Source organism: Eucalyptus grandis, chromosome 11 (assembly GCF_016545825.1).
Source record: "Eucalyptus grandis isolate ANBG69807.140 chromosome 11, ASM1654582v1, whole genome shotgun sequence".
NCBI lineage: Eukaryota > Viridiplantae > Streptophyta > Magnoliopsida > Myrtales > Myrtaceae > Eucalyptus > Eucalyptus grandis.
This window is the reverse complement of record NC_052622.1, coordinates 14,344,231-14,354,000: the sequence shown is the minus strand read 5'-3', so window position 1 is coordinate 14,354,000 and position 9,770 is coordinate 14,344,231. Positions and strand designations below refer to the sequence as shown.

The 9,770-nt window shown below is 41.5% G+C and overlaps 1 long non-coding RNA gene across 2 annotated transcripts; it reads right to left on the bottom strand.

Moving 5' to 3' along the window:
• Positions 1-2,922: 2,922 nt before the first annotated feature.
• Positions 2,923-9,023, bottom strand: LOC104424991. 2 transcript variants are annotated; one of them, XR_005547429.1, is made up of 3 exons: positions 8,538-9,023; positions 4,821-5,402; positions 2,923-3,183 (listed from the first exon to the last, which is right to left on the bottom strand). It is a non-coding gene; the product is annotated as an uncharacterized LOC104424991 (long non-coding RNA). The 2 variants fall into 2 exon arrangements; XR_721574.3 differs by lacking the exon at positions 8,538-9,023 and having other exon boundaries at positions 4,821-5,439.
• Between the last annotated feature and the right edge of the window lie 747 nt (positions 9,024-9,770).

Sequence of the window (9,770 nt, the reverse complement as noted above, 5' to 3'; positions counted from 1 at the left end):
AAGTAGTCACAAGCCATACTTTATTTTTTTGGACCAGTGTATTTGAAGTCTTAAAACATATCATGAAACGATGCTAAGTTAAAAGTGTAATAAAGTTTTAAAATTTATCTGATTAGTTCAATCGGGTACTTCTAAGAATTTCTCTCATTACTTATATGACTTATTTTTAACAAGAGATGATGTTATGTCCTTTACAATATTGAATATCTCTCTATCTGTGTGTAACAAGATTGGTGCCAAGGTTGGGTTAAGGGGGGCGGTGCCACCCCCAACTATACCGACAGCCCTTGTTGAGGTATAGGTGAGGAACCCCGGCCTTGGTAGCAACATGGGTCCTTCAGCAGCGTTTCTACAGAAACTCTATCTCCCCAAACGCTCAACATGATGCATCATACACTCAATCCCCAACGTAAATCTCACTAGCATGTCCAACCGGAGAAAAGGTGAGAGTTGCATTGAGAGGAACAAACTCTTCACGGCCACCAGAAATTAATCTTTAGATTCGAAAGGCCTTCAATTTGATAAGCGAGCGGCTTTCTTATGATGCTTGGAGTTTGTGGAAGTGGAAAGGTATCTCGTTATGCATGGATTGCATCGAAGGTGAGTCCGTGGAATTGGAAAGCGAGCCTGTGACCACCGCTAATTCAACCAAGCCCAGTTGACTTGGGAAACTTGCCAATGGCATACAACTAACTGGGTAGGCTTGAAAATGCCCTGGTGAATCGGAGAAGCAACACCTTTGAGACTGAGAGAACGTAAGGCCTCAACTCTATCACCACCGTGCAAGGGTTGATCGGCCCCTTGCGTTCTCTACTAGGGTCAGCCGGCCCTCCCCTGCTCATGGTGATGACTAGCAATCTTGTCTTGTGGTCGAGCAAGCGTTTTCATCGGGCCTCAGCGGTGCCCTTGCAATGCTTTCCCGGCCATCTCTTTCTCTTAGTTTCCTTTTTTCTTGTTGCCCTCTTAACTTTTGATTTACTTTCTGATGTAAAGGTAAAGAGGGACATGGAGACTCAGGAAGACTTCATCAGTTCCCTGATCAAAGAGGTCGAGAGAGCCACGTTCACGGACATCAAGGAGATCCCGCCTTTCGTCAAATGGCTCGACGACGAGCTTTCCTATCTAGTAATCGTTCCCGTGCAAGATGGCAGCAATGCTCTACTTCTTCTTTAGCTTCGGCAATGGCTCTTAAGCAAAGAATTGCTTTTCAATTAGGGGGGTGAGAGGGTAGTCGCCATGACCTCTCCAGCCATGTACGATGTCGCCTTTACCCATGGCAAGGCTAGGGGAGGCTGCCAGTGAGGGTGGGCGAGGGCCATGAAGTCCTTGCCGGTCACTGTTGGGTAAGGGAAGCCATAGAGGAAGGAAAACAAAAAAAAAAAAAAAAAGGAAAAAAAGTAAAAATTAAAAATTAATAAAAAAACTCAAAAAATATATTATTAAAAATCATCACATCGGCATTTATCAAACAACTAGCATCCACATCAGCATCGGCCAACTAAATTTGGCCGGATGAACTAAATTGACTTAATTACAAAAAGTTTAAGACCGAATTGGATCAAAAAAATTTAGGACTAAATTGACACAATTATAATAAATTTAAGATTTTTTTGGTAATTCTCTTGCCAAAATAGTCAAATTTAGAAATTCCAGACAAGTTTTCTTCCTAGTTAGTGTGAAAGCTATCCATAAAGCAATCCACCACTTGTTATGCAGCTTTAATGCGTGTACTACAAGCTGCGTGATTCTACTTATGGGACCTTTGGTAGTTCCACACAATTTACTTTTCTTGACTTTACTTTGTGTTGATTGGTTGGTTGACTTGGTCATTGCAAAGACAGATGATCCAACTGATCTTTTCGATCATCATCAGACGAAGGAACCTTTTCTGAAGGGCTACGCATTTTCTAGTAGAATAATCTAATTGACAAAATCGAAAGCAATTGCTAGTTATGGTCACCGACGAGAGAAACAGTCAGTGTCTTGTCACTTTTGACTCAACTTTTTTGGATGGGCAACTACCCAAAGACCGCTAGCTATTGTGAAGTCAAGATTTGTTTGTTCAGAGAAAGACTTGAGAGTTGTTAACTCCACTGTGTCAAAATCGCAATTGCGAAAGAATGAGTAACAGGAGATATGTTGTGTAAGGGGAAACCCAGTAACAGTTAGTGTCTTGTCACTTTCGACTCAACCTTTTTGGACAGGCAACTCTCCAAAGACCGCTAGCTATTGTGCAGTCAAGATTTGTCTGTTAATAGAAAGACTTGAGAGTTGTTAACTCCACTGTGTCAAAATCGCAATTGCGAAAGAATGAGTAACAGGAGATATGTTGTGTAAGGGGAAACCCAGTAACAGTTAGTGTCTTGTCACTTTCAACTCAACCTTTTTGGATGGGCAACTCTCCAAAGACTGCTAGCTATTGTGAAGTCAAGATTTGTCTGTTCAGAGAAAGACTTGAGAGTTGTTAACTCCACTGTGTCAAAATCGCAATTGCGAAAGAATGTTACTGTTAACTCCACTGTGTCAAAATCGCAATTGCGAAAGAATGTTACTGTTAACTCCACTGTGTCAAAATTGCAATTGCGAAAGAATGAGTAACAGGAGATATGTTGCGTAAGGGGAAACCCAGTAACAGTCAGTGTCTTTTCACTTTCGACTCAACCTTTTTGGACGGGCAACTCCTCGAAGACCGTTAGCTATTGTGAAGTCAAGATTTGTCTATTCAGAGAAAGACTTGAGAGTTGTTAACTCCATTGTGTCAAAATCGCAATTGCGAAAGAATGAGTAACAGGAGATATGTGGCGTAAGGGGAAACCCAGAAATATTTTTGTTGCAAAATATGTGGAAACCGACATGAAAAAAATGCGATATCCCCAAGACTACATATCGTCGACCATTTTCTTTTTTATAGCACATATGAAAGAAGTTATAAAAATCTCCAGACAATAAAGCTATGTGATATACAAGTAGATTAGAAACTTGAACTTGAAAACCAACACCCTTATGTACATCTATAACGACTCATTCATACATGTACATATACAAGCCATACTAAAACAGTTGGTTTCTACTCAAATTGATTCTACAGCAAAAGTCATTAGGATCCTACTCTGGATCATGCTCGGGGTATTCCTTCAGATACTCATCTTCGGGTTCTTTCTCCTCAGGTTCTTCATTAGGGTCCTGAAATGTTGACCCACAACCGGGATGTCATTATGTTTTAGCAAGTTCTACCCCCTAAGACACGATTAGTAAACTAATACACCTTAGGGTTGCTTATGCACAACATGAGTCAGAGAACTTACCTTTGCCTCAGATTCCACCTGCATATTAGCACATATCAAATAAGATTCAAACAATCACATCACTGATCAAAGCATCGATCAAATCGACCTGGTCGATGACACGTCAACAAGACCACTCACAGTCATTTCCATTCAATCAATCAATCCACAATATCATATCAAATCAATAATCAATCGACCTAGTCGATTACATGTCAGTTGGGCTATCTCTCGGTCATTCATTCCATCCCATATAACCCCCAATAGTACACTTAGTTATAGAGCTCCATTAATGCTTTCGGGCGTCGTTTTCGCCAAGGTGACATATACACTAGACAATTGCGTGCATTCTTTAAGACATCGTTTTCGCTAGTGATATCTTTAATCACTACCGAACCACGCATGCCTATAACAATGTGAGTACTAGACCGATACGTGCGTTCTTTAAGGCGCCATTTTTGCCAGTGATATCCTTAATCACCGAACTACGTAGGTCTGTGAATCATATACATTCTCTCTCTCTAGCGCCATTTTCTCCAACGTGATGTATAGTATAGATAGGTATGTGCGTTCTTTAAGGCGACGTTTTCGCTAGTGATGTCCTAACCACCGAACCACGTATGCCCATAAGTCACGTATATAATAGACCGTTATATGTGTTCTTTAAGGCGCCGCTTTTGCCTGTGATGTTCTTTATCACCGAACCACGTAGGTCCATAATGATGTGATAAGTAGATAGCTACGTATGTTCTTTAAAGCGTCGTTTTCGCCAGTGATTTCCTTATCACTGAACCACGCATGTCTCTTACCTCGTACTTGATCGGTCTCAGCCAATAATATTCTCAGTTAACTCTCACCATTCTCCCTCTATATAGCACATCAAGGCATTATAAATGCTAAATAGCCATACTTGGCCACCTACCAATCAGTCGTTCAATCCACTCAATTTTAATCAGTTAAGGAATAATTCCTTAAATTGCACAATCAATTTAATTAAGCACAATGTGGAGTTCAAATAAATAAACGGACTATACCACGACAATCGCACGAAATTCCAGTCACCAGCCATCTCGGTTGAATTCCGGAAAATAAATAATTAAATAATTAATTTCGAAAATTAAATAAATAAATACAAGAAATTCAATTTAGCACAATATAAATCTCAATTAAATAAATGGACTGCACCACGATCATCAGCATAAAATCCCGGTCATTGGCCATCCTAGTTGAATTTCCGAAAAATAAAAATTAAATTTTTAATTTCGAAAATTAATATTTAATTCCTAAAAATTCAATTTAGGCTCGAATTGCTTAATTAACACCCGATAAGGGTCGGGAAAAATCCCACGAAACATCCAATAAATACTATAGGCAATTCTCTATCTAATTACACTAACCACCTAACTAATGTGCAATACAATTAACTAATAATTGCTAATACATTCTAATCTAACCATCTAATTAACCTTAACTAACACTAATCAAACTTTAAAGTATAATTAGCAAACTAAGAAGGCATTAGTGAGCAAAACTCACTCAAAACGACGGAATTGACGCGAGAATCGACTTTCCTCAAGGCGGGCCGAGCATCCGGGGTCGGGACGGTGGCCAAAACGAGCCACGAAGGTGCTGCCATACCCATTTTCGAACCTCTCTGTTTGCTGCTGGTTGGGGCAGATCCGGGGCCGGTTGCAGCGAGCAAGGGTGACGGAGGGTGAGGCGGAACTCCAACGAGGCCGACGGTGGCCGAAGGTGGTCGGGCGGCGGCCTGAGGTGGTCGAACAAGGCTGGGCAGAGGCGAATGGAGGTTGAACGGCACTGGACTAGTGTGAGGTGAGGGACGGCAGCTCGGTGATGGTGGTGGACGGCGGAACGACGCCGTCCGGTCGACCAGGCGGTGGTCCGATGTGGCTGCGGCCCTTCAGGCGACGCTGGTCGCTGCCTCTGCTTTTGTTGGTCTTCGCACAGAACAGAGGGAGAAAGAAGGAGTCAACTGTGGCTAAGGAGGGTGAGGGAGAGGCGGAGGGCGTTCAGGCGGCAGCGGAGTGCGCGGGCGACGCGCGGGCGGCAACGGTGAGCTGCTCCCGATTTCTTCTCTCGGTGCTGCTGTTTCTTCTTCTGCTTCGGTTTCGTTCGAACAAAAAGGGGAAGAGAGAGTACCGAGAGAAAGAGAGAGAAGAAGATAAGACAAGAGAGATAAGATAAGTGTTGAAAAGTCAAAAAGTAAAAGTGGGGAAGGAAAGTGAAAAACAGCAAGGCATTCGGTGGAGGGGGATTTGCACGAGGGAAAAAAAGGGGAGGAGAGAGAAAGGGAGAGGAGGGTTCGGCCAAAAGGGGTAGGGGGAAAAGAAAAGGGAAATAAAAGGAAAATGGTGTTTAGCCAAAAATGGAAAAAGGAGTGGGAATAAAATGAAAAGAAAAGAATTTTCTTAAATAGAAAATTCTTATTTCATCATCTTTTGAATAAGCTCATAGATTCCCAAAAGAAATTTCATATTAGAGTACTTGGTCCCCACTTGTATTTTTGCATCCAATTTCCCTCTTGAATTTATCTCAAATGACTTTCAAAAATCAATTGATGTCTCACTTATCAAATTGATTATTTTTCTCATCCAAGAATCTCTCATGTTTCTCAATTTCACAATCCCCGGCTTCAACGAATGAAAACGACCATAAACCGACTTTTTTTCCAAAAGTCTCGGTTGTCGAAAAATCTTCTAAGACGAGTCGACGTTCCTAAAATTTATTGTGACTTGACGAGACTCTTCAATTTCGAAATCGAACTTAGATTGACGGTTAATTTCACTTGGACTCGTTTCGAGCGTGACCTACGCTACCGGTAATTTTCAGAACTTTTTAGGACAAATAACTCATGGTCAATTTTCTTTGAGCCATGATAAACCTACTCGACCCATTGGCGAATCTCAGTCGTCGTGAAAATCTCGAGGATTTAAATATGGACACAGAGTACCAAAACAATAAGAAAATCGCATAGTGCTTGGTCAACGAGAATTTTCTAATTTAGTGGTGTCACCCACAATTGGCCACACATCTCTGTTGGACCAGCCTATTTCGATTTTAAATCGATTTTATATTTTTGTGCCGCAATGATCTCTAAAGATGAGTACGGTCGATAAGTCGATTCTTGGTCGAATTCTTAAGTCTATTTGTCTTAAAGTTTATAATAACTTACCCAACTAGTCTAGTTATCTTGTGAGTGGCCAACTCATATAAAAACAATGTAGTCGCGCTGATGAAATGCCCAATTTATCTAATCGAAATCAGAATTCGAAAATCTAGATGTCACAAGGATTGACAAAGCATTTTCATCAAGTAGCAATAATGAGACTTTCTTGGTATATGCCGTTGACCGAATGTTACATAGGGGAAAAAGAGAGGTCTCTTCTAGTGAGAATTTCCTCAAAACATAATGAAATGCATATGTTGTGCGAAGAACAAATATCTATCTTCTTTGGTGGTGACGTTACTTAAGCTTTCCGAGAAAAAAATAACCCACTATGAAAATGAAATTTTCAGTGGCCTATTGTGATTTTTACGTATATTTCAATACTTCGCATATATTTTTGAAAATGTATGATTGTAATTAGGTTTATATTTTCATTTATCCTTGATTGGAAAAAAAAATTATGCAACCACTGTCACGCTCCGAACCCCGAGCGCGTGCCCATCCCTCTCTGGTCGATAATATTTTGCGACTTCCCAAGACAAGTCGCCGACCCTTTTTGTTTTATTGCACATGCGGAAGCAAACAAATAATTCTTTGACAGTAATTATCTCGGGATAGAAAAGCAGTACAACAGTTTCACAAACAAACACACTTTTATATATAACTTAGTCATGTACAAAAGTCTATTGTTAAAAGACTACAAAAATCTAGCCTTCCAAAAAGAAGCGGTCCTAGTTGACCTACACTTCAGTTCACCTTCTCTCAGCTCCAAGTCCTCTACTCGATGACCCTAAAAATGGTTACACAATAACTGGTGAGATGATGTTTCAACAAGTTCATCCACTAAATCCTGATTATGAGGAAAATATGCCCAGAAGCATCCTAACCACGCAATCATATAATTGGTACATAGGACTTACCTCACATCAGTTTCATCTTGCAGGTTAGCATAGTTCATATACATCATGTATAGAATTGATACATGCAATAATTAAAACGCATTACTCAACTCAATAAATCACATGGGCCCAGATTAGAGGACCAAATCGTTATGACACGTCCCATACCATGTCACACAATTTTGTCTCATAATCCGGCGCATCTATTCCACTCAACATGCGTTCCAATTGATAATTTTACCCACTCCAGGGTACGGCCTACTCAAAGTTTGGCGGTCTACAAGCGTAGTCAGGCATTGTCTCACTCCACTGAGGATGGTTACCTCTCTCAAACGACTTTCCCGAAGGAGCATAGGTCCATAATAGGTCCATAATGTACTGTGACCCGCTACCCTAATGCATGGGTAACCCAAAAGTGAAATTTAGTAACGTCCGACATAAATGCTAGGACGGGTTCAGTTAATCACACATGACCAATCAATCTCGGCCTAGGACGCTGTGCATTGCACTCAAATGCTTTAATTGAAATAGTGATCCTGGCCTATTTTCTTCGTATTAAAAACACTTTGTGAAAATAGTTGTGCGTTGGTATACGGTTAGATCGGACCCAAAAAATTCATAATTCTCTTTTTAAAATCCCACTAGTTTATATAGTATATAATACCTTTTTCGGTGTTAAAACCCGACACCCCAGATTTTTTTTGAATAAATAACGAATTTTATAAATTTTTGGAATAAATATCCAAAAATCAAATCAGCACTCAATTTGCATAATTTAACACTCAATTGCAGAAATTAATGACACCGTTGCAATCAGCACGAAATTCTGATTACCGGCTATCCCGGCCTAATTTCGAGAAAAATAATTAATAATTAATTAATTTTGAAAATTAATTAATTAATTCAATTTAATTTCTAAAATACTAACCTAGGCTGAAATTATTAAATTAAATACCAATACGGACCCGGCAAAATTCCCAAACCCTTCTAGATAAATAATATAATTTATCTAGGCCTCACTTAACCTAATCTAACCACCTCTCGTGCATAATTGAATAATTAAATTACTAATTTAATCTAACTAACCACCTAATTCCTAATTAAATTAAACTAAACAACCCTTAGACGTCATTAGCCTACTAAGAAGAGTTTAGTGAATAAACTCACCGGTGTATCGTGAAAATCGGTTCACTACGACGATGACGACACGACGGCGGCTGAAAATCAAATTTTCGGCGGCGTCGGCGGACTTGGACTGGGCCTAGGACTGGCCCAACACAACTCAGCAAGGCTGAGTTTCGGTCTTGGGCTTCTGCAAGGCTGCTGGTCGCGGGCTTGGGCCTTCTTCGGGCCCAAAATGGGCTGAACTTCAAATGGGCTAAAACCAACCGAACTTGGGCCCGAGCTTGGGCTTCAAAATCTGCTGGAAATGGGCTGAAAATCACTTGGGCTAAAGATGGGCTTGTGGGTGAATTCGTGGGCTGTTGATGCTGGTTGGATACGGGCCCAACTGCTGGGCCGTGATGGTGCGAAGGTGCGGGCCTGCGAAGGAGCTGCGGGTCAACGAAATCAGTGCTCGGCGGTGGGATGTTGACCGAGAGACATGCCATTTCGATCACGCCGGCATCACTTTGTTGGGACCGGCTTCGTGGAGATGAAGACTGCCTTGGGCCGAATCTCGGCCAAATGATGGCCGAACTTGCGGCGAAGGAGAGAGGAACGACGGTGGGGTTTCGATGGGTGAGGATTCGTGGAGTTGAACTATTCGGTTGAAAGAGAAAACAATTCGGTGGAGAGAGCCGCTTGGTCTTCGGAGAAGATGCCGCAGACACGCGGCTTCGTTGGCGTGAATGGCGTCAACAAGGTGGGCTTCACTTAAATGTTGACCAAGCAAGCAGCAAATAAGGACGTGTTGTGGCTTGGAGATGGGGAAAAATTGGTGTTTCGGTGGGTGAAGATGGAGAGCTGTTGTGAAAGGAAAAATGAAAGGAAAGCAAGGCGGAGACCCAAACAAAGGAGAATTGGATAAAGGGGATGGACGGCAGCTGGATTTGCTTGCCCGAGAAGCTACGGTTGAGAGGAAAATTCAACCAAGGGGATGGACGGCAGCTGGATTTGCTTGCCTAAGAAGCTGCGGTTGAGAGGAAAATTCAACCAAGGGGATGGACGGCAGCTGGATTTGCTTGCCTAAGAAGCTGCGGTTGAGAGGAAAATTCAACCAAGGGGGATGGACTGCAGCTGGATTTGCTTGCCCGAGAAGCTGCGGTTGAGAGGAAAATTCAACCAAGCTTAGCCAACCCATTAAATGCTTTGGTCCCATAAACCTCAATCTCATCCTCTATGTCTCCCCCATCATTTTCAAGCATAAATTCCACCCATAAACCAATTTAAAGTCCAAAA